The 21,677-nt window shown below is 48.2% G+C and overlaps 1 protein-coding gene across 1 annotated transcript in view; it reads left to right on the top strand.

The window, feature by feature from the left end:
- LOC117242267 (homeotic protein antennapedia-like) overlaps nucleotides 1-21,677 on the top strand; it is a 350,813-nt gene that overhangs the window by 133,516 nt on the left and 195,620 nt on the right. The gene's annotated exons all lie outside the window — the stretch shown is intronic.

Raw genomic sequence — 21,677 nt, 5'->3', positions numbered from 1 at the left:
AGACACGCAAGAGTAATAGGTAAACGCAGTATTTCTAAGAGGAATGTAATGTTAATAATTATTTATTTTGTGGATCTCGGTGAAAACGGGAAGAATGGAATAACGATTAAAAAAAGGACAAAAAAAAAGAAAAAAAAATGAAGAAGGAAACGCGAAACGAGGAGCGTCGAAACGAATAATAAACAAACAAACAAAAAAAAAATTATATATATTATATATACGAATATAGAAAGAACGCATTCGTCGGTCTGCTGTGCTGTAACGTTTTAAAATAACGGACTTCTTGTTTCTCTTTAGGCGAATAGGCCTATATCTTATAGGGGTAGGCGTTATCCATTGCGTAGTGTGGTAGCCGCAATCAATCATCATCATCATCATCGTCGTCGTCGTCGTCGTCGTCGTCATTTTTTCTGTAAACGTAATTTCCTTTTTTCCGATGGTGGCGAGAAGAAAGAAAGGAAACGGAGAACGCAGAAGGCAAAACGCGCAGCATCCTCTTTTGTAACATATTTAGGGATATCGATTGTTTTACCAATTTGGATCCTGATTGTATGTAACCCGCGAGAGCGACCAGGGCCGCACCTGCTGCCTATGCGTGAAACGGTGTTGTAAACGAGGAAACGGTGACCTTTTCGTAGGGGCGGTTGCTGTTCTGAACGCTATTGTAATATTACCTTGATTATACGATTACTAAGGAAAAAAAAGGAACAAAATAAATGCGATGTAAACTTGATCATGCGTCTTTTCGCTTTTTTGCCTGCGGCCCTGGCCGCGTACCAATCCATCTGTGAATCTCCTGCATTCCTCCTTCCGGCGATCCGTGTTTCCCGTAATATTTCCCGCCCCGTGACCGTATGCGCCGTTCCATTGTCGTCCACGGAAAACTAACAGCTTTATTTCCGGTGGCTTTTTTTTTTTTATTTTTCCCCCACTGAATCTACACCATATGTATATACACAGATCGCATACGTACTTTCGTCCTTGATCATCGATCGAAGCTTGCGTCCGAAACGGGGCTGAAGAATCGCCAGCCCAGCGATTTGCCATTTACCGTTTCGTTGTCGTTGCAAATGTAACGTTAAAACTGTAAACGCGAGAACTGTGCGAACGGGATCGTCTATACCGCACGCGTACCGTGGTCTCGTCTTTTTCGATTACGTAACGACGCTTCCGCGGTTACGTAACGCGATAAAAGAGGGGCAGGAAAGAGGGAGATAAATTCGGGACACGACTCAAGGGTAGGTGGTAGAACGAGCCAGATATTTCGCTGTTGGGATCGTTGTCAATTCCTGGCCGATAACCCGCCAGTGTCCGGCCGGGCTGAACGTGCAACGGTTGCTTTACGACGCTTAAGCCGCGCTTCCAGGCGTCCTGCCGGTGTCTCCCCGGCTTCTTCGTGGAACCGCCTTAACGGGCGTTGCGTTGATCCAGGGTCGAGCTTTCTACGGCAGCCCATAAGTCTCGCGATGCTCCGGGATATTAATATGTTATTGCGGAAAGACGCCCTCATGAAAGTCGACAAGCGCTGGAAAAATATGTCCGCGCGTCCCGACGTCGTCCCGGCTCTCGGGGGTGGCGACTGCCACGGAGCAAGAGAGCGTGTGTTCGGCTCGGGGATGATACCGCGGTAGCGAGTGCCACGCTGCTGCTGCCTGCTCGCTACCCTTACACACCCACGCCCTTGTTACTATCGTGCAGGGCGCGCGGGTGCCCGGGGTAGAATTCACCAGACGCCATTTGTATTAATGAAGCTGCCGACAATGGTGCACGCTCGATGAATTATGTACCTAGGTTCGAAGCCGAACGAAACGCCGGCCAGCGTCGATCCGTTCGCCTCTACTTTGCCAGTGACCTCGCATCGCGCCCTCCTTGCTTCGCCGCTCTCTTAATCGCGTCCAGGCATCCCCGTGTTCCTCGTCATCCGATAACGCCAGTCGTTTTTCCGGCCTCTTGCTTCTTCCGCCTTCGACTGTGTCATTTTACCAGGAAAAGTTACGGGCCGACGGGAACGTAGCAGGCATATTCGACCAGTGTTTCCTCCCGAACTCTTTGTAATAATTCAGCGCGAGATCTTCCGTGGCAATGCACGGGTCCATGGGACGGATATCTCGATCAGAATACCGGGAATTCTCGCGTTTGGAAGTTCAATTTTCCTGCGTAGCTTGCGCCTTGTCGCCAATCCGTCGATATCAAATTTGGAAACTCTGCGAATCATTGATTTTGGTAACCATTGTTCTAGTATGGTAACTATTGTTCGCGATGGTTCTCCTTTGGGTTACCATGAAATATTCATTTCAAATTTCATTTATCAGTCGGATAATTCCTTCGACGGTTCTTTCGATGCCAGTAAATTCCGCGAGAGTGTGTATCGGTTAGAAATACGTTTGCCATTTTTCTCGGGAATAATTTGCCACCGGAAACCGTGCAGTTCTCCGTCCTAAAGAAATTCCGTGTTCGTTAGCTGCAAAGTGACGTTTCGTTGAAGGAACGATTTCCAGTAAATAAGACAGCGGAAAGACAAGGCAGTCGGAACGATGGATACGTGGCTGGCTGGCTAGGACCCTCCGAGATTTCCATCAAAGATGCCCTCGTCTGCGTAAGCGCGACCCATTACCGAAAGCGCGCATCCATCTCGGCTTGGCGCGGATAAAACGACCGCTTTACTTCGGATTACAGGGGCGCAATTTACAGCAGACGCGAGAGCACCTGTTCGTTCTTGAAGAAATGGAAAGGTGGCGGCGAGGCTGCGCGTAGCTCGAAGGGTAGCGCCTTGCACGGTGTGGGAATAGCGTGCTTCGCAAACGTTGCGGTAATTGAATCCCAGTAAGCCCCGTCCCTTTATATAGATGTGGCCGCTTAAACGTATAACTTCTCCCCTTTCGGCCCATTTTCTTTCTTCTTCGTTGTTCTCGTATTCCGCCGCCAAATGACGCGCTCTCGGAGACAGACGGATCATCGGCTGGCGATACGGAACAATTAGAAAGTAATTAAAATAACTATCAGGACGAAGACTAGCGGAAAGATGAGATTTATGTTACAAAGGGAGATTAAAGAGATTATGAAACTACGAGAATACGTAGGTATGTATTACGCAAGGGGTTAAAACGGGGTTGAAATTGATCACTGAAAATTCCACTATTTTTTAATCTTCTGTCGCGACTCGCGAAGTTAGCTCGCAAGAGACGGGGAAGAAGTTTTTCGACAAAAGTTGTTTCTCGTAAAGCAGATTTGATAAAGGATTTTGAAGAAAGTTATAAACAAAGAGACGAGTAACTTCTTTTTTAATTCTTAATTAACTTCTTTTTAAGTATAAATACCCCTAATTACTGGACTAATTGATACGTGGGGCCAGATCCGCAGGCTGAAGAGACACTACCCGCTGGACCTAAACGCTAGATTCAATTAGTTATCTAAATTAAGTAATATTTACTTATTTATAATACTTGTAAATTATACTCATCTATAATAAGTATTAACTTGTTATAGATAATTAGCCATGTCACTGCGCCAGGCCAGAAAAAATTACTGAAAATGCGAGAATTGATTGTAAATTTTAATGAATAAAAAAAAAAGAGTATAAATACGAGCTTCGTCGCATCGTCGAATCGTGACGAATCCTCTCGACGATCAAAAAACTTCTCGATCTCAATTTACGTAATACCATGACGCGACATACTGCACGCGCAATAGAAAATTTCCATTATACATGGCGTGGCGCGAATGTGTTCTGAGAAATGAGGAAAAATACGCGTTCTTATGAGCGAAGCATTAGGAATCCCGTTTTCCTTATATATCTAACGACCAAGTAATAAAAAGCTGTATTTGTTACTGTCAGAAATGTTGAGAGCAGTTGCCCGATAGAGACGCATTGACAGTAAGAAATAGTAGCTTGTTTGCTACGTGTTATAGCCGTCAACGATAAATAAATCTTGTCCGTGTAACGCTCGCAAAAATCCTGCAAAACATCCTTCTTTTTTTCTTCTTTTCGCCTAGAATCACCCCCTTTCCGCTTGTACCACCAGTTACCAATCAGCTGTTTCGTAATTTCCAAGAGCGGACAGTAAACCTAAGGACCTTTTAAGTAAACTCAAGGACCTTTTCAGTTTATGGCGGGGCCTTAGGTTTGTCGAGGGTGTACGCAACGGTCAGCGGACCCTTAGCGACCCAATACCGAGGGACGCATTACCCAGCCACTTTGATGACTTCGTAAAGGTCCTTGCCCTTTTTACCGATGTTACTTTGTACGGACCCAAAGACTTTGGTAGTAACTTTGTACCTGTGCTACTAAATCACCAATTTTACATTTCGTGGCAGTTTTACCGCGTTTATTCTATGTTCCTTTCTTTTCTTCCTGAATTTTTCCAATATCTTCCTTCGTGCGATCTTCGTCAAAGATATTCACCAGTTCTTCGTCCATCAGTTGCTTCAATTCTTGGTCTCCCTTAAGTCCTTCTATCATTTCCTGCACTCTGCCCACGTGTTCCCACCATTCCGCTGGATTGCTTACAGAAGTTTCGTTAGAACAGGTACGATTGTTTCGTTCCTTCTTTCCACCTGACCATTTCCGCGCGGTATACCCGTAGCAATTAGTATGTGCTCCACATTTTCCTCTCGACAATACTCCTTAAACGCTTTCGAGGTGAACGCCGAACCACAGTCTGACACTAAGCGTCTTGGATTTCGCACGGTTCCAATCTCGCGACGTAACAAGGAATCTTCCCTTGCTCAACGAATCGATACGTAGCATGCAAGCTCACGAACCGTCGATAGAAATTTTTGCCTCGATCGTAACAAAAATGTGGAAAACAGCCTCCGTCCTTAAATCTCCCTCGCCCCGATCTCGCTCGCACGCCAGACATCCCAGCGGATTCTCCGGCAACGAGCATTCGGTTCTCGAAGGGCAGAATACTGACGCACGATTCTCACGTTCCTAGCAGACGCGTTAGCCGTTCCGAGCGAGCGATACGGATGTGCTAGGTGTAGACGAGTCGTAGCGTGCTCCGCCCTCATATAATTACTTGGCGCTGCTCTCCGTTCCTACCTCTGTGTACGTGTATTTGGAAGCACGAAGCAGAGCGTAGAGAAGCTCGGTACGTCGTGACGCACGAAGAGCCGGCGGCCGACTCCCCTTTCGGCTGCGTATTCGGCATCGCTCGTTGTGATCTCTCCCGCTCTTCCGCGTGTTGCGGCCCGTCAGCGTGTCTTGCTCGCTCGAAGGGCTGCGAGAGTAGCTTGCACGGCCAGGGGATGCACGGGGACGGTTGCGCAAGGGGGGTTATTAGGCAACGCAACACCTCATCCCTCATCCGCGTAACCGCACCGCAGCGTGTATTATGTAACAACACGGAAACGAACTGCGGCCCGGCCGGTCGGTCGGTCGGCGAGAGAGCCACCGAGAGACGAGCTGTGTGTCGTTGTTCCGCCGTTGTTGCCGCCGCCTGCCGCTGTTCCGTTGTTAGCCCCGCTGCTGCTGCGGCCGCTGATATTACACGGCGCGCTGACAACACACGCGCGTTCCAAGTAAGCGTTCGTAGCTCGTAACTCTCGCTCTATTCCGTATTATTCCCCTGTAAGCAGCGCAGATTTTCCAACTTCGTTCGCTCGCGTGTACCGCGAGGTATCACGGACGTAGGTCTCTTTTCTTTTCTTCCTCGGGTGACAGGCGAAGGCGGTGGACGTTCCAAGGTGCGGTTACGATGAACGAAGCCACACTGCGTGCACTTGTGAGGATCTTTGCGCGTATTTAGTCGCTTTGACGCGTCGAGTTCGTCCGAACACGCGTTCGCTGTTGTGACGGAACGTAGTCTTGGGTTACAACCAATACCTCTTTGTACCTGCATCGTCGTTTATGGCAGATTCTCGCGAGATATCGCGATATTGGTTTTCGGTATCCTCGGTCAGTGCACGTCAGGCCACGCGGAGTAGTAACGAAGCGCTTACACGGTTCATGGCTGAGTCTTATTTGTTTATTAAAATTTGCAATCGATTCTCGCATTGAGAATTTTCAGTAATTTTGTCTGGCGTGGCGCAGCGACATGGCTAATTATTTATAGTAGGTTAATACTTGTTGAAGTGGTCAGCACTCTTAAGAAAACTCTACATCTGGTCTTTTTGGTTTTCTCGAGCACCACAGCCATCGACAGCGCGTAGACAAAAGACTGCGACGAGGACAGACCATAAACGATGGACAGGCGACGTTGACTTCGGGGTTTTCAGTTATCGGGTAACGCAGCTAGCGCGCGGATCTGCACCAGCTCAAATTGTATTCTTACTTATAATTACACTTCTATTTAAATATATTTTCTGCCTTACAATTTATCCACGAGTTTTCTCTGTCTACACGTCGAATAGCCTCAACGATACTTATTACAGATAAGTATAATTTATAAGTGAGTATCATAAATAAGTAAAAATGACTTAATTTGGATAACTAATTGAATCTAGCGTTTGGGTCTAGCGGGTAGTGTCTCTTCAGCCTGCGGATCTGATCCGACGTATCAAGTAGTCCAGTAATTAGGGGGCTTCGATGTTTCTTGACTCTTTTGCTACATCTGTCGCTATATTTTGCTATTTCCTCTTTGACTGTGGGTATCCTGAGGTCGCGATGAATTAGTTCGTTGGCGACATACCAGGGTGCATTTATAATACATCTTAGCGTTTTCGATCGGAGGCGTCGAAGTATTTCAATGTTGGAGTTACTTGCTGTTCCCCATAGTTGGATACCGTAGGTCCAGACAGGTTTTATCACGGTCTTGGAGAGGGCAATTTTATTCTGTATGTTCAGTTTGGAACGTCGACCCGTGAGCCAACAGAATTTTTTTAGTTTGTCCTTTAGTTGCTTCGTTTTGTCTGTGATGTGGTTTTTCCATGTTAGTCTCCTGTCCAGGGTCATGCCCAGGTATCTGACTGAGTCCTTGCTAGGAATTGTTGTATTGTTGATGGTGACCTGGGGGTAGGTTTGTTTTCCGAGCGTGAAGGCTACGTGTGAGGATTTTTTTTCAAGCCCCATTTATGAAACCACCTTTCCATAGAGTCGTTACGCAAGAAATCGTCGCGTTCCACGGTGTAAGTTACTTCGTTTCGCGCGTTTCGTCAGGAAGAAGCAGATAGTCGGCATTTTCCAGCGACGGGACATACAGGGTGGTACAAGCGGAAAGGGGGTGATTCTAGGCGAAAAAACAAGTGGAAAATATAGAATAAACATTCTTCGTTCGAGGCTTCGTTTTCGAGAAAATCCACTTTGAATCGTCGCTCGGTACGCCTGCACTTTATCGTGTCTCGTTAGAACGGATCTCACCGTAGATCGTTGTCTCGATCGACGTTGTTTATTTAATTTAAAAAATTTTTAAATTCTATATTTTCGACTTCTTTTTTCTCCCAGAAATCACCCCCTTTCCGCTCGTACCACCGGTTACCAACCACCCTGTATTTTTATCGGGCTGCTTTCTAATTTCGTGCGGCAGACTATAAAAATGTCGAGGCTGACGCACGAGCCTCGGTTCCCGGTATCGTCTACCCAAGATAACGCGATTCTCCTCTGGTGTACGTCCAGCCACCGCTCTGTTTTCCCTGTAAATACTGAAAGGAACTGACATCACCTGGTAGACTCTTTGATCTGCCTATCCGGCCAGTTAAGATGTCAAGGCTTCTTATTAAAATAATTTAAGCGGCGACGACGAGCGGCACTGCCGTTCCACGAACGGTATCTCGCCACTTCGTGTCGCCGCCGGAAGGGTCCGTGGCACGAAACCGTCGATGAAGAATGTTCGTCCCTGGTCGCGGCCGGTTAGTTAACGCCCCGGCTAAATAACTGCTCGTAGCACGCCGCGCACCGTCCCGGCCGGGCTTGTTATTTCTGAGCGTCGCCCTTCGATTTCCACCGAATAAATTCCGACACTCGGACCACGCGTGCCACGTATTTTATTCCGCCATCGTTGCAACCTAACCTAACATTTCGTTCGGACGAACCAATGATACATTACGTCTTTCTCATTCGCGATGTTGCTCGTTGTCGTTATCGATACATCATCCTATGGCTAGCGTCGAATTTAACGTTTCTCTCTCACCACGCCAGTCAAATTCGTCAACGTCTTAATTTCATCGCGCGAGTGTACGAGTGATTGGCGTGGAATTTTCAAGAAACAAACGACAATTGCTTTTCCGTAAGATCGTTCGTCGTGGTGCGAACAATGGCAATGGTACATGATAGATGTTTAAAAAATCAGCCTTCATAATATCATCGTTTCAGCTTATTTATGGATCCGATCGATGTAGATCGTGGAAGATTTATACGTCAGCAAGATTCTAACATATTTCTATCTTTCCTATCTTCCAAACGACTCAGTCGCCATCCCCATCCCGTTCTCGGATCCCTGCCACCCCTGTGATCCGTCTTGTACCTTTAAAATCCCTGACACTTTCCAATAAAACGTGTCGACCAGCGTAATCCTTGGAACTTAGAATCCTGGAACGTTGTATCCGAATTATTCAACGTCCAACATTCCTACGACCATCAGTTCGCTTCTTCCACTGCGTCCAAAGTGGAATCGATGAAACGTACGAGGCTACGGATGACCCGATAGATAGCAAGCTACGTAGATGATCCTTTTCCGGTGGTTTGAAAATTTCCCGAACGCGATAAGTCTATGGGCGGAGTTGAAAAATTAGCGACTATTAATCCGGCTAGAAACCGATATAGTCGATAGCAGCTGGACCACGTCGTTGTCTTGGACGGGGTTGTCCAACTAAGGAATAATACAAGCGCGCTAGGCAGAGGAGACCCACCAACCCCTTACTATCCGCACACCCGTCGTCCGTAGATAAATCTTCCCGCCCTCTAATTGGCCTTCCCTCCATTTCCTCGTCCCATACTCTGCCTCCACCTATTCCTTCTTCTCTTCTCTCTCTTCCGTTCCTATCCACCGTTGGCCGCTTCCCCTCATCTCGTGCCACACTCTTGCTCACCCTTTCCTTCCCTTTCGCCCTCTCTTCTATTCGCCTCGGCAACCCGTGGTCTGTCTCTTCTCTTTCTGCCGTCTCATCTTGGTTCCGCTTGCCACTTTCGAGGCTCGGCACGGCTCCAGAAAACGTTCTCACCCTACGGTTCCTACCACCTCCGCCCTTCACCCCCACCTCGGTTTTCCCTCGAGCCCTGCCACAGATCTGGCTTCGCATCCAAGCCGGCGAATTATTAGAATTATTGAACGTTATATTGGCCGCAGAGTGTTCGTTACACCGGCGGAACTCAATTATGAATTAAGTTATCGGGTAATGGCGTCGCGAGATGCATCGCCCTCTCTTCCGCGTTTATTCCGCACAGGGCAACCGATGGCTTCTGCTTTCCAAGACGATTCGGCCGAATATTATCGCGAGATACTGCCAATAAACAGACGGAAACACAGGGTGGTTGGTAGCTGGTGGTACAAGCGGATAGGGGGTGATCGTAGGCGAAAAAAGAAGTGGAAAATGTAGAATAGAAATTTTTGTTTTCGAGAAAATCGACTTTGAATTTCAGCTCGGTACGCCTGCACGTTCAAACTACTATAGTCGGTTTATCAAGTAGATTGAACAGGTGTCAAGGGGGTGTTCTAGAAATTTGAAAAAATCGACGAATTCCTTTTTCACATTTCCAAAGTTTGGACAGTCGAGAATATGCCCTTAAAAGGATTTTTCAAAATTTCGATTATTTTATGAGAAACAAATGAACAGTACTTTTTTCGAGTTGGCGTGCGCGATATCTCAGGTTCCAATGAACCGATTTGCTTGAAATTTGGTGCGAATGTTCTCTATACGTTCCTCTATCGTCTCAATCACGCTCAGATCAAAATTTGTAATTTTGCTATCCTTGAAAAATTCGGAATTGCCAAAAAGACACGCCAGAAAGGAAAATTTTTTTCAAACGGCCTCCACTTTGTGAAAAAATAATTTTTTGACTTTTCCAAGGTTCATGCCATAGCCGCATCTATACTAATTAACAATCCGTTCGGCTTTATCGCTTCGGATGACCAGAAGGGTTGAAACCATGCACGCCAGGACACCCTTTCTTTTCTTTGGGCCCCCCACTTTGCCACTTTATAACTTCGTGAATCTTGATTTTTTTTCTTCACTCAATTTTTTACGCAATCTTAAAGCATCAATAAACAAATAATAAAAAAGATGGATAGCAAAAATATCTTTGTTTCGTTTGTACAGAGCTTCGAAAACCGCGGCGAAATTCATGCCTCTAGACTAGAATACCCCCTTAGTCGAACAGAAAATAATTTTCTTTAAGAATGAACTAATCGCAGCGAACGTACAATAGTACAATAGTAATACGATAGTAACTCGTACTGTTGTTAATTCGTTTATTGCCCCCTAGCAACCCCTTGTCCCTTGTCTTAGCCTCACTACGCACTACGCTTGTTCATAATCCGCGCGACACCCCCTGGCCCCCCGTCCATGATACCACGATATAAATCGTAAAATAGACTTAAAAAATAACGTTATCAGCATTTTCTTCTTACTTTTCAATTTACGGAGCTGAGCGACGTAGTTCGTAGACGGCTCGTGTTTGATTGCTTTGAATACGTAATCGTGGAAATAACAGAACATACGTTGCTCCGTACGTCGTTTTCATTAACGACGCGGCAGTTTCTGGAAATCAGATTTATTTATGCTCGTGCGCTTAGCTTGGCTAATGCTGCGCGTATAAATCATGATAAAGCGTTCAGAGTTTCGCAGCAGGTGCAAAAGCGGTGTCCTTTTTACCAAGACAAGGTAATAATAATGCTGGTAGATGTTACGGTATAAGGACGAGGCTATTTTTCCTTATAATTGCCAAGGTCTCGTTTACACGACGTTCGAGGTTCAACGTTCAAACTTTGGAAGGCTGGCGACGTTTCAAATTTCGTGAACTTGTTACATCTAGGTAGAAGAGCCGGGTCGTGACAAAGAGAAAATAGAGCAACCCGCGACTTACCTGGCAATAAAAGTTGACCTCCAGCTGTCGTGCACTCCGCACAGCGGTATTTTTATCTCGCCCTGATTCACCAACCGATGGCACGCGTTCCCCGGAGCCTTGAATTTTCAATGACACCGATATTTCCACAAGATATCTCCGATAGATTCTTTTTTTCGCTTCTCTCGTTTGCCGCTAAACCGTGACAGTTTGAATTATCATTTCTGCCACACCGCTAACCTCTACCACTTTTTCTCACCTTCCACGGTGTAAAAAATACCACGTTTTATTACCTGCCAACGACGTGAGACATAGACGACGGTTACGTAAAATCTGCATTTAGTTGTAACGCGTAAAGTATTGTTGTCGATTATAAAGTCGACGCAGGTCTATGCATGTTTCAGGTGTTGAGATCGAAGGGAAAAAACTGTCGTTTGAATATTTAAAGATCGTCGTGCAAGGTATATAATTCAAGATATACCTGCCGCTCCGTTACGCAACGGTAACAGAGTCCGACGTCGTTTTACCTGGTTGACCTCGACTGTTAGTGCGAAGGCATTTCCGCCGCACGCAAATCGGCCCTTCGTGTCGGCGTTCCTTAAAAACCGTAGATCGGTGAAACGGGGCACGCACGGTGCTCCCGAAACTGTAACAATTCGTGACCTAACGGTTCCACGTTGGTGGAAGATGTTTGCGGAAACGCTGGCGATCGTCCCGTCACGCGTTTAGTTTCTTTATCTCAGTGTCGGACAGGCGAAGAAGAAGGGCAAAGGAAAAAAAAAAATACGGTATCTCATTGTCCCTGGGAAATAGAAGCGAAATAAAGGCGAAATAGAGGTCGAGACTCGGTGGCCCCCGTTTCGTTTCCAGCGTTGCGTGGAACCAATGAAGGCTATCGTAAATCTACAGCGGCGCGGGTGGTAGCTTTTTGCCGGCTACTTCTACGTTTGCGTTCGTTTTTTCCCGAATTCTTCGTCCAACGATCGACCACACTCCGCCCCTCGGTTTTTCCAAAATCGACCGACGCGTCCTCCGATATTTTGCTGAAACGCGAAGCTTCCGCTGAACTGACTCTGCTGGCGCGTCTCATCGCGTTGTTTCCGTTTCAAAAATTAGAAACTTCCACGTTTTGGGAATATCGAGCTTCCTCGAGGCGAATGCTTGTCTTCCAGAAGCTTGCAGAGTCTTACGGATCTCGTAGAATTTTTTCAAAGCAGAGTCCTAGGTTGTCGGGATCGTCCTTGAGTTTTATAGCTCTGCCACTGTAGGTTTCTGTGCGTCAAAAAATCAACCACGTCGCCCCGGTGCCTTTAAAAGACACAAAGACCCTTCGAAGGGGATATTTTTTGAATTTTCCGACTTATTTAGTTGTTTACATTCACAATTTTTCCGACTTGGTGGAATTTTTTGGCTGTTTGATTGTCACGTGGGTGGCTACCATCTTCGTGTTTGTTAGGTTATATCCTTCATGAGATCTGTTGGCTGAATTTTCCAACTTGAGCCAACTTCGTGGATGAATTATCGCACGAGGGACGATCAATCTAATTAACCTTCGATCGTTCATCGTAAGAATCGTACACGCCATAAGGCCATGCGCCTGCGGAGCAAGTAGACGCAGTAACATAACCTATAATTAACTCTGAAAACATGCTTACCATGCTGCGGAGTCGTGGCGGCCGACAGGCCGCGTTTACATTGAATACTCTGTGAAAAGGTTCTCGCGTCTCGATGATTAAGAGCTCGTTCGCATTCAAGCGTCGCGAGCAATGATTCACGGGGCGAAAATGGCAGATGAGACGCGATGGCTACCTCGCCGGGGCCAATCCCGGTAAACTCGACACAGGGGAGCAGGTTGAAGAATAAGCGGAATTTCACTCGCCCCCGGGATAGGGAAAAAGAGGAGACGCGCGGCGATTGCGAAACAAAAGGCACGATAATTGTAGCCGGCCCCCGGGGAGGCGGCCGTAGAACGCGGAAGGGCAATCGGGTTTATATGGCGGCCCGTTCGTAATAAACTCGAAGAAGCGGCACGTTAATTTGTAATCGCTTTTGTGGTTGGCTGACGGTCGCGCCTCTATCGAGTGGTTTGCAGCGGTGGAAAAGGGCTGTGAGAGCGAAGGTCGCGCGCGCCGATGGCCCTGAAGGGGAGAGATCCGCGCGGTGATGGTTATGCAGATCGACCAAGGGTGCTATGGTATCTGACAACGGTATAATAACTCGCCTCGTGGCCGCCTGCCACCGTTTCTCGGCTAACGCAGAAATAAAGGCCAACCCTTTAATAATTTCTAAGCGCTACGACTGCCACGGGCCGTGACGAAATTCGATCCCGCGACTCGAACGCAAACGTTTCGACACGCTACGACTTTTGCACGCCCCTGGTTCGTCGGTGTCGCGCCACGTCCATTTTCTACCCCTCCGGATTCTTCTATGTCGATGGTATACAGTCCGCCATAGGAATTGAGACACCGTAACGTTTGCAAGGAGATGGCGAGAACAGCGAAATCTCGAACGAGTCAGCTGTACGTGCGTTTTTGATGCTTCAGGTTGACGGTGAAACAGACGATTTCAGTGAAAAGGATTTCAATGGCCCCATATTTTTAACATTAATATTGTTTTTCCTTTACCGATATTAAACTTTTACGAATAATTTTGATAAATTCTTGATTACGCTTATTTATTACAGTACTCCTGTATATTTTCACAGTGTTCGGGATGGAAACTGTGATGAAAACATTTAAAGTATGAGCAATTGCTGCATAGAGAACATAATTTCTCGATTAATTCCTTGAAAACAAAGGGCCACGTTGGAATACAACGATATTACACACATAGGCACAAATAATCTTACACAGACACCTACACAGGCATTTGAACGGGACACTTACACAGGTCATACTCACCTCTGTGTAGGGAGTGGCGTTCAAAATCTTTTAAGGGACCAGCCAGTCTGAGAATAACTGGCCAACTGTCAACAATCCATAAATTCTATACCTGCACACTTTGCCATATCACTCACTCACATTTCAAATACATTACGTTCTGTAATTATGTTTAATAAAAATCACCTGACATTACTTCAACATAAACATCGTGTCTTCCACAGATTATTTATCTCAACTTTAAGATTAAATTCTAACAGGCCATCCACTCAAATGTTTTTGGACTGTTTTACCAGCAACCTGAGGCATCCAATGCGCATACAGTCAACTCATTCGAGGTTTCGCAGCTATACAGGGTGGTCGGTAACTGGTGGTATAAGCGGAAAGGGTTAATTCTACGTGAAAAAAGAAGTCGAAAATATAGAATAAACATTTTTCGTTCGAGGCTTTGTTTCCGAGAAAATCGACTTTGAATTGTCGCTCGGTACGCGTGCACTTTATCGCGTCTCGTTATAACGGATCTCACTGTAGATCGTTGTCTCGATCGACGTTATGTTGATAACAAAACAAACTACCGGAATTATTAGAAGATGTACCGCTGAAAACTAGAGCAAGTGAGATCCGTTCTAACGAGACGCGATAAAGTGCACTCGTACCCAACGAAAATTCAAAGTGGATTTTCTCGAAAACAAAGCCTCGAACGAAAAATGTTTATTCTATATTTTCGACTTCTTTTTTCGCCTAGAATCACCCCCTTTCCGCTTGTACCACCAGTAACCAACCACCCTGTATATCCTTGTTAGTACACGTTCGATGATTTTTACTATTTTTATTCGCCACTTGTTACTAAATAAGTCCGCCAGCAAAAGCGAGAAATTATTTAGCAGCTTACAAGAAATTATTCATTAAACGCCCTAACTGCTATTTGGCATTTTTTCGTTTTTCAAAATACACCGACGTACTCGAAGTTGCCCGTGTTCTTTTACCTTTTGAACAAAGTTACATCGCACAGACCGTCACAAGCCAATGATTGAACGTTTGAAATCGAAGGAAGAAAAAGAAAGACGGCGCAAGGACGCTGCTGAAACTGTGCTGCTCCGCACGGCGTTAAGGTTCTTTTCTTTTAATAAACGCGACGCTCGTATCGTGTAATCGCACGTAGAATCTCGCGAATTTGGAATTCAGAATGGTGCTCGAGGCGAGAGCGGCAGTTTGCCAAAAATCGAGAGCCGAAGAAATTTTCCGGCGGCGGCGGAGCGCGCGTTTCCGTGTCTGCCACGATGGAGGGATGAACGCGCCGCGAATACAACGCGACTCGGTGCCACCACGAAGGATGGCGGCAACGTAGACGAAGAGGAAGCGATATCGGTGCGGCTATAGAACGAGAAGAAGACGGCCGTGGTCTCGGGGCTGAAGAGGATCGGGGGAGAAAAGAAAAAGGAAGGAAAAAGGTGTACCGGCAACAACGTGTACGTGATGTATTGTAGCATCGAGCATTCGAGCATCGAGAGGCGGAGGGAAGAAGGAAACGACGGAGGAGCGAAAGGAAAGCCGTCGCTTGCCTCGAAAGGAGGAAGAACGACGGAGGAACGTGGTAACGGAGAACGAAGAAAGAGGCAGAGGGAAGAAAGGGGTTGGCGATGGTTCGTCGGTGTGTGTCGGCGCGAGACGACGAGGAGAAAAGCAGCTAGTCGTGCTAGCGACGAAGAAGGATGAAAATAAGGGGTAGCTCGGCGCCGCCGCCCCATGCTTGGCTTGCAAACTGACTTCCGTCCTCCGCGCGACTATTCAGACGCCGTTGGCGTTTTTACCGAGGCGAAGCTCGACGAAGAAAGAAAAAAGAGAGAATAAAAGAAAGGAAAAAGATATCGGTGAAGGAGCAGGTGGAGAGCCGGAGGAAAGAGAGCGAAGAAAAATATACAGAGCACTGTATGGAACTGCAGCTAGAGGCTGTGACTGGTTGGGTGCTAGTGGCGCGTTTCCTAGAGGCGAGCTAGCTCCCCGGCTCTCTGCTAGCTAGCCGGCCGGTCCTCGTCCCGTGTACGCCGCCACGACGACCAGCGAGTCTATAATATATCTCCTGCCTTATCTGCCGCTTGCTGTTTACTGCCCGATAGACTCCGCAGATAGCAGGACCCTGCATCACCGCCTCGCGAGAGAGCCGAGTCACTTACTTTTATATATGTTGTTACTTACGTCAGGGAGCACGCGGTAGGGAATTCGTGAGACAAGTTGGAAAATGCCGATGGCCGGACGGAGATACGACGCGACGCCCGTCGCCGACGCGGCTAAGCGCGACCGACCTTCGCTCCTCTTCGTGGAATCCGCTCCCTTCCTCTGGCCTGTCCGATGGAAAATGATTTAAACAATGGCCACACGGCGTATTGCGCCACAACGACTCTCCAAATCTCGGCTACGTCGCTCTATGAATATACGACGACGTTCGTTCGCCACCTTCGCTGCGAGACGACGAACGCTGCTGTGCCCGCCACCAAGCCCGACGAAGGCGAAGGAAGGAGGAACGGAAAAATTCCGGTTTCAGGACTTTAGGATTCACATGGAATGGAATCCGCGTCCACCGGAAATTATCAACGCCAAGTTCGATAACGCGGAATACGGTGTAATTGGCGGTTTGCGCGCGCGACGAACTGGCTGCGGCTTAGCGAAAGAAATATGGCAATTATTCGCTGGCGAAAGTTTGGCCATTCATCTGAAATTCGTGGATCGGTCTGGCTGGGCGGTTGGTGGTTTCCCAGCTAGCGCGGCGTCTATAGCGAAGGGCGATACAATCGAACGCGGCACTCGATTCCAGCGTTCGAGGAATCTCGGCTGGCTTGCAAATAAAGAAAATGAGCTGGCGGAAAAGGCAACGTAGACACGAGATAGCGGAGGGAGGTATCAAAGATACACAAGAAGGCGAGCGGTGGTCCTCGTACCGGAACTTCCTTCCTTCCGCCGACTGATCGACGAGCCAAGTTTTCTCGTCTCTCGGATTTGGGTCGGCATCTCCGCCCTCTTCTTTCTTTTTCTAGCCTCCCGCCGCTTCCTCTCGCAGGTTCGTCCCTTCGACCTCTTTCCCCTTGGTCTCTTCGGCGCTGATTTTCGACTGGGACGCGCGGGTAATTTCCAGCCAACTTTTTCCTCCTCTCCCCACGTATCGTTCGGTGCCTCATGAAACTTTGATGACGAAAGCAGAAGTTAAGAAGCCGTAGGAAGCCGCGCGCTGGAGGTGTATACCGTTGCCACGTTTCCGTGCCACCGAAAGAAACCGCGCATCGCGGGAACAAAGGAAAGAAAGGTCTGGCGTTCGGCAACTTCGTACGACTCGTCAGCCCCGCGTCCACGCAAGAAACGCTGGATTTCGTATTTCCGTATAAAGCCCGAGGTCGCGCCAATCCACCCATCTGCCTAATGTAATTTCAAATTGCGCTTACAAATGATTCATCGGGCCCGGCATTTGCATCGCGTTTTAGCGCGATTTAGACGGGCCCCGTTCTTCTTTCTTGCCATCGCACCGCCGCAATTCGTCTTCCGCCGAAATCACCAGCGAGGTGCTGCTTCTATTAAACCGTCGTGGATCAGCTTCGGGCAGCTCGATCGATCTTCCTCCTCGCCGGACACCGCCGTATACGGCTGACAGTCTTGGCTCGATCTCTCGCAAATTATATCAGCGACTATTTGTTGCGGAATTTTGTAAAAACGACCAGAGATCTTAGATGAAAGGTTTGTCTCGCTTGCACCGCAGACTGCAACGCTTTTCTTTCGTCGCGCTGCGATCCTCCACGTTTTTCCTCGCGTCACATCGCCCACAAATTGCACACGGATTTACAACAATGTAAATGAACGATCGAGGTGTACAGACGAAAAGGGAATTCCAAGTGCTGGATAGATATTCGAACGCATGAAAAATTCAAAGGGAAACGTCAGCAGCGTTCCGGGCAAGTAAATAACAAACATAAAGCGTACGTAATGATAAAAAGTTCGGTAATGGCGTTTACTCGGAGCGAAACTTTGGGAAGCGTCCAGTGTAGGAAATTTCGATACTCGATGCACCGTTTCGCTTCGCTTCGACTTTTTCCAACATTTTTCTCTCGTTCAAGTCACCAGGCGAATTTACTCGATTTAACGCTACGAATGCATAAGACGTTAGCGAATCGCTATGGCGGCCACGAAGCCATGATTCAGCGGTCCGAACGTACGCATATTCGAGGCAACTACGAACGCGTTAAAACGTCAACGAGGAGGGCGGTCGGTGGATCCGTTACGAGGGAAACGATTTTAGAACTTCCTGACAAACGCATTCGTCAGCGACGAAATTCGAGTAGGAATATCTGTTCCTTGGAACGAAACGATCGAAAGCCATGTTTGCCATCGACGTGTACCAGAAAGGGACAGGCGAACGAAGGGGAAGCGTCGTTTCGTCCCCTCGTCTTTGGCGCAATAGCTGCTCGGAACAGCTGTTGTCCTATGGTGAATCGCACTTTGTTCGAGCACCGGGGGAATAGGTCGGAGCAAGTTTTTCCTATGTACAGGCATTCCCACCCTACGGCCATTTCAAACTGCGGATTTTTCCAGGCTGACGTCAGTCCATCGTGAGCCTGCACGTCCGTTGGCGCGCGTGTTGTCGATATTTCCATTCGATAAACCAGTCGATCGTTTTCTCGCCAGCCAATTCTGCCCCGCCGTTCTTCCATCGTCGTGGAATCTTTCGATTCGTCCGGTGTCAGCGCGTTCTTGCGGCACGAGGTGTTCGTGGCAGCGCGTTTCTTGCATCGTCCGTGCAATGGCAAATGGAAATGACGAACGAGCCGAAACCGGAGAAACCAGGTCGATGTTCGTCCCAACGTTTGTTTCGATAGCGGCGCGTTGCTCGGCGTTTTCCGTCAGTTTTGCGAACGAACGTGCCTGAGGATGCGGAGCCGAAGCGATCGGATCGTCCAGCGCCGTTTGGAAATCGAATCGAAGTAAGCCACGGATCGTAAGTACGCACTCTCCACCCTCGTCTCGTACCAGCTTCCACGAAACTTCGATGAAAAACGTTTTTTCCAACGACACGGTGTCCGCCTATTTCACCGGCAACTGGGTCAAAGTAATTGCTGTTCTTGCGCGACCAAGGGATCGGCGTACATACACAAGAAGCTCCGTCCTTCGTGGCAATACGTCCCTGCATAGATCGCGCCGCCACGCCGTTAATAACGGGACGTTCTTACGATGAAAAATGGATTGCGAATACCTGAAATATGATAATAAAGGTGAAATATCGAGAGGTCCGTGGAAAGTGGCCGAGCGCCGGCTCGCGATCCTTCATCGCGCAAAGCCTTCGATAAGGCCGCTATTGGAATCTCGATAGGGATGGCTGAAGACGGCCAAGTAGCTGGCAGGGGGTTGGTGCAGGGATGGGTGGTCGCGGAGATGGGATTTGCGAACCGTCTCGATGGAGGGAGGACGAGCGTCGAGGACCGCGAGTCTACAAGGAAGAAGAGAGAAAAGACCGATGGCTGGACGGGTGTTTGCGCGCGGGAAGCTCTCGGGAGCGTCGCTGCGAGTATTCTAGTTCTGGCGGGATAAAATGCAGATGGATGAGCCATAGATTTACACCGATCCCTGTAATATCGTATCTACGCGGTGCAGCAGAGGGAGCAACGAAGGGCGAAGAGTGAGGTCGCAGGGGTTTGTCAACGCCGCGTCATGATGTATCGCGATCAGCTGCTGATAACGCGTCGAAGATCCATTAAGGAACCTATTGGCCGAGTATTTTTACCAAGCTTGTAAATCTCCATCTTTCGCCCGGTGTTTTCCGCTCTTGCGGACGCACGGGATTTACGATATTTTCTAGAAAAATTCGCAAGAATCCGCTGGCGCGTTTAAAACAGCACAGGTGGCAAGGATATTTTTTTTTTTTTTTTTTTTGTTTTTCGGAAGATCGCACGATTTACCAGTCGGCGAAACGACGTTGCAACGGACATTATCGATCGAACGCACGATGTGGCACGATGTCCGACGCGGACATTGCGTACGTTTTAAAAGCCGCCACTGTTTTTGCCCGGACTATTCGTAAATCGTCCGCGTTGATCAATCATTTCCGAATCGCGAAGCACCCAGGAGCGGTGGACGGGTCTCGTCAATCCGCTATATCGTGGAATCGCGCATGGGCATGGGAAAATATTGGCAAGTGTTTTACGGGGATTGCCGAGGTCGAGAGCAACGGTTGCCGCACGGGCATATGTAACGCGACCATAACCTCGAACTGCAACATCATAAACGGTCGGCGATCGTTCCTTTTGCCTGGCCGCATCGAGGAAAAGAGCGAGGAAGTGATTGAAAAAGAGAGGTTTTGTCAGAATACCGGATATACCGGCGAGGATTGGGTCGAAATTGGGATGAGAGGCAACGGCGAGGAGGCATGTCGGAGGAAAGTGCCGGTGGTGGGGATGGAAGCAGATATATATCCACGGCAATGCGTTACGGGTTCAGCTAAATCCGCCATGATGAATGTGTTGGCGGGAATAAATCCGCAATGCACACCCCCACTGCCTTCGTCCTCCGCTGTGCCGACTCCCCCTCCTACTTCTACCCCGGCGATTCCCCCTCGCACCATCTTTCCCACCCCTTAACGGCTCGTCCTCGTACACTTTCGAAACGTGTCTCTTTCTTCCTTTACTCCTTCCTATATTTCTTTATTTTTTCCCTTCTTCCTTTCTTTTTTTTTTTTGTTCTCCCACCTCCCATCCCCCTTTTTGTCAGCGCTTCTTCTCCTCCGGTCTGTTTCTTGGCTTCTCTTCCGCCGTCGCAGCGGTCCGCGTTTCTCTTTTGCTTTCCTTTTTGCTCGACCGCCGCGTCTTTATATCGAGCTCGCCGGCCATTGTTCATTTTTTGCCATACTTTTCTGACGCGTTTGTATTTCTGCAACGTTCGTCATTCCGCGTCTCGCGATCGTCCGCATAATCAGGCAGCAAAGGCGTTCGAACAAAGTCGTTTAGCTCGATTACCGCACGATTTATCCGACTACCACGAGGTTCCTTACGAAAAATTTATAGCCGCGGAGCGAGATAACGGATAGAAGTTGCGCTCGTGCATTGTTGCCATATGGCCGGCAGAGGAAAAAGAAATTTTACCGAACAATGCATCGTGCCGGCCACGCTCGACAAATAGTTTCATCGATTTGTTTACATGGCGTATTTAAAACGCGATTCTCCAGCCGGTTATCGATCTTTCGGCCGCATCTCCTCGCATTTATTTCTCCCTTGCCAAGCATCCGCCGAGCAAATACGAAACACTGTATTCTTCCGCGTCCATGATGAAGCTGTGGATGCCGCGCCGCTGTCGATCGTGCGCGCGCACGCACGTGATCCCATAGGCGTAGCGCGGCCGATCGCGCTTCTTCTTCTCTCGAACGCTCGGCCTCTTTCGTTTACGCTCGTCTGCACCGGACAGGTGGACGTTTATTGGGATTTATAGAACGGATCATTTCACGCTTGGCGAGTGTTTCTTATCGCTGCTTTTCGAATCAGCTACAAACGACGCGAAGAAAGAGGGAGGCAACGGTGGCCGCGCAATCGGTTCGCGCTATTCGCGCGGTCCACGCTAATTTGTTTGACTATTCCGCGCAAATTGCGCGCTGTAAATCAAATATCGCGGAGACGAGGAAAAGCGTCCTCGGGGGAAAGAGATCGGCCGGAAAGGAAGATGTGTCAGGGTTGCGAACGCGGTCACAAAGGGATCGCCGAAATTCCAATGGCCGCGTTGCGCTCGTACGCCGAATGAAAAAAGGAGGATCGCAGCGGCGATATTATATTAAGAAATTATGAATCGCGCGCGGTTGCGCGCAAGAAACACGAATCATAAATCTGCGGCCGAGGCAA

This window comes from Bombus vosnesenskii, unplaced genomic scaffold (genome assembly GCF_011952255.1).
Source record: "Bombus vosnesenskii isolate JDL3184/JDL3185 unplaced genomic scaffold, Bvos_JDL3184-5_v1.1 scf7180000016273, whole genome shotgun sequence".
NCBI lineage: Eukaryota > Metazoa > Arthropoda > Insecta > Hymenoptera > Apidae > Bombus > Bombus vosnesenskii.
Note: the sequence above shows the minus strand (reverse complement) of the source record. Positions and strands in the feature narration are given on the sequence as shown.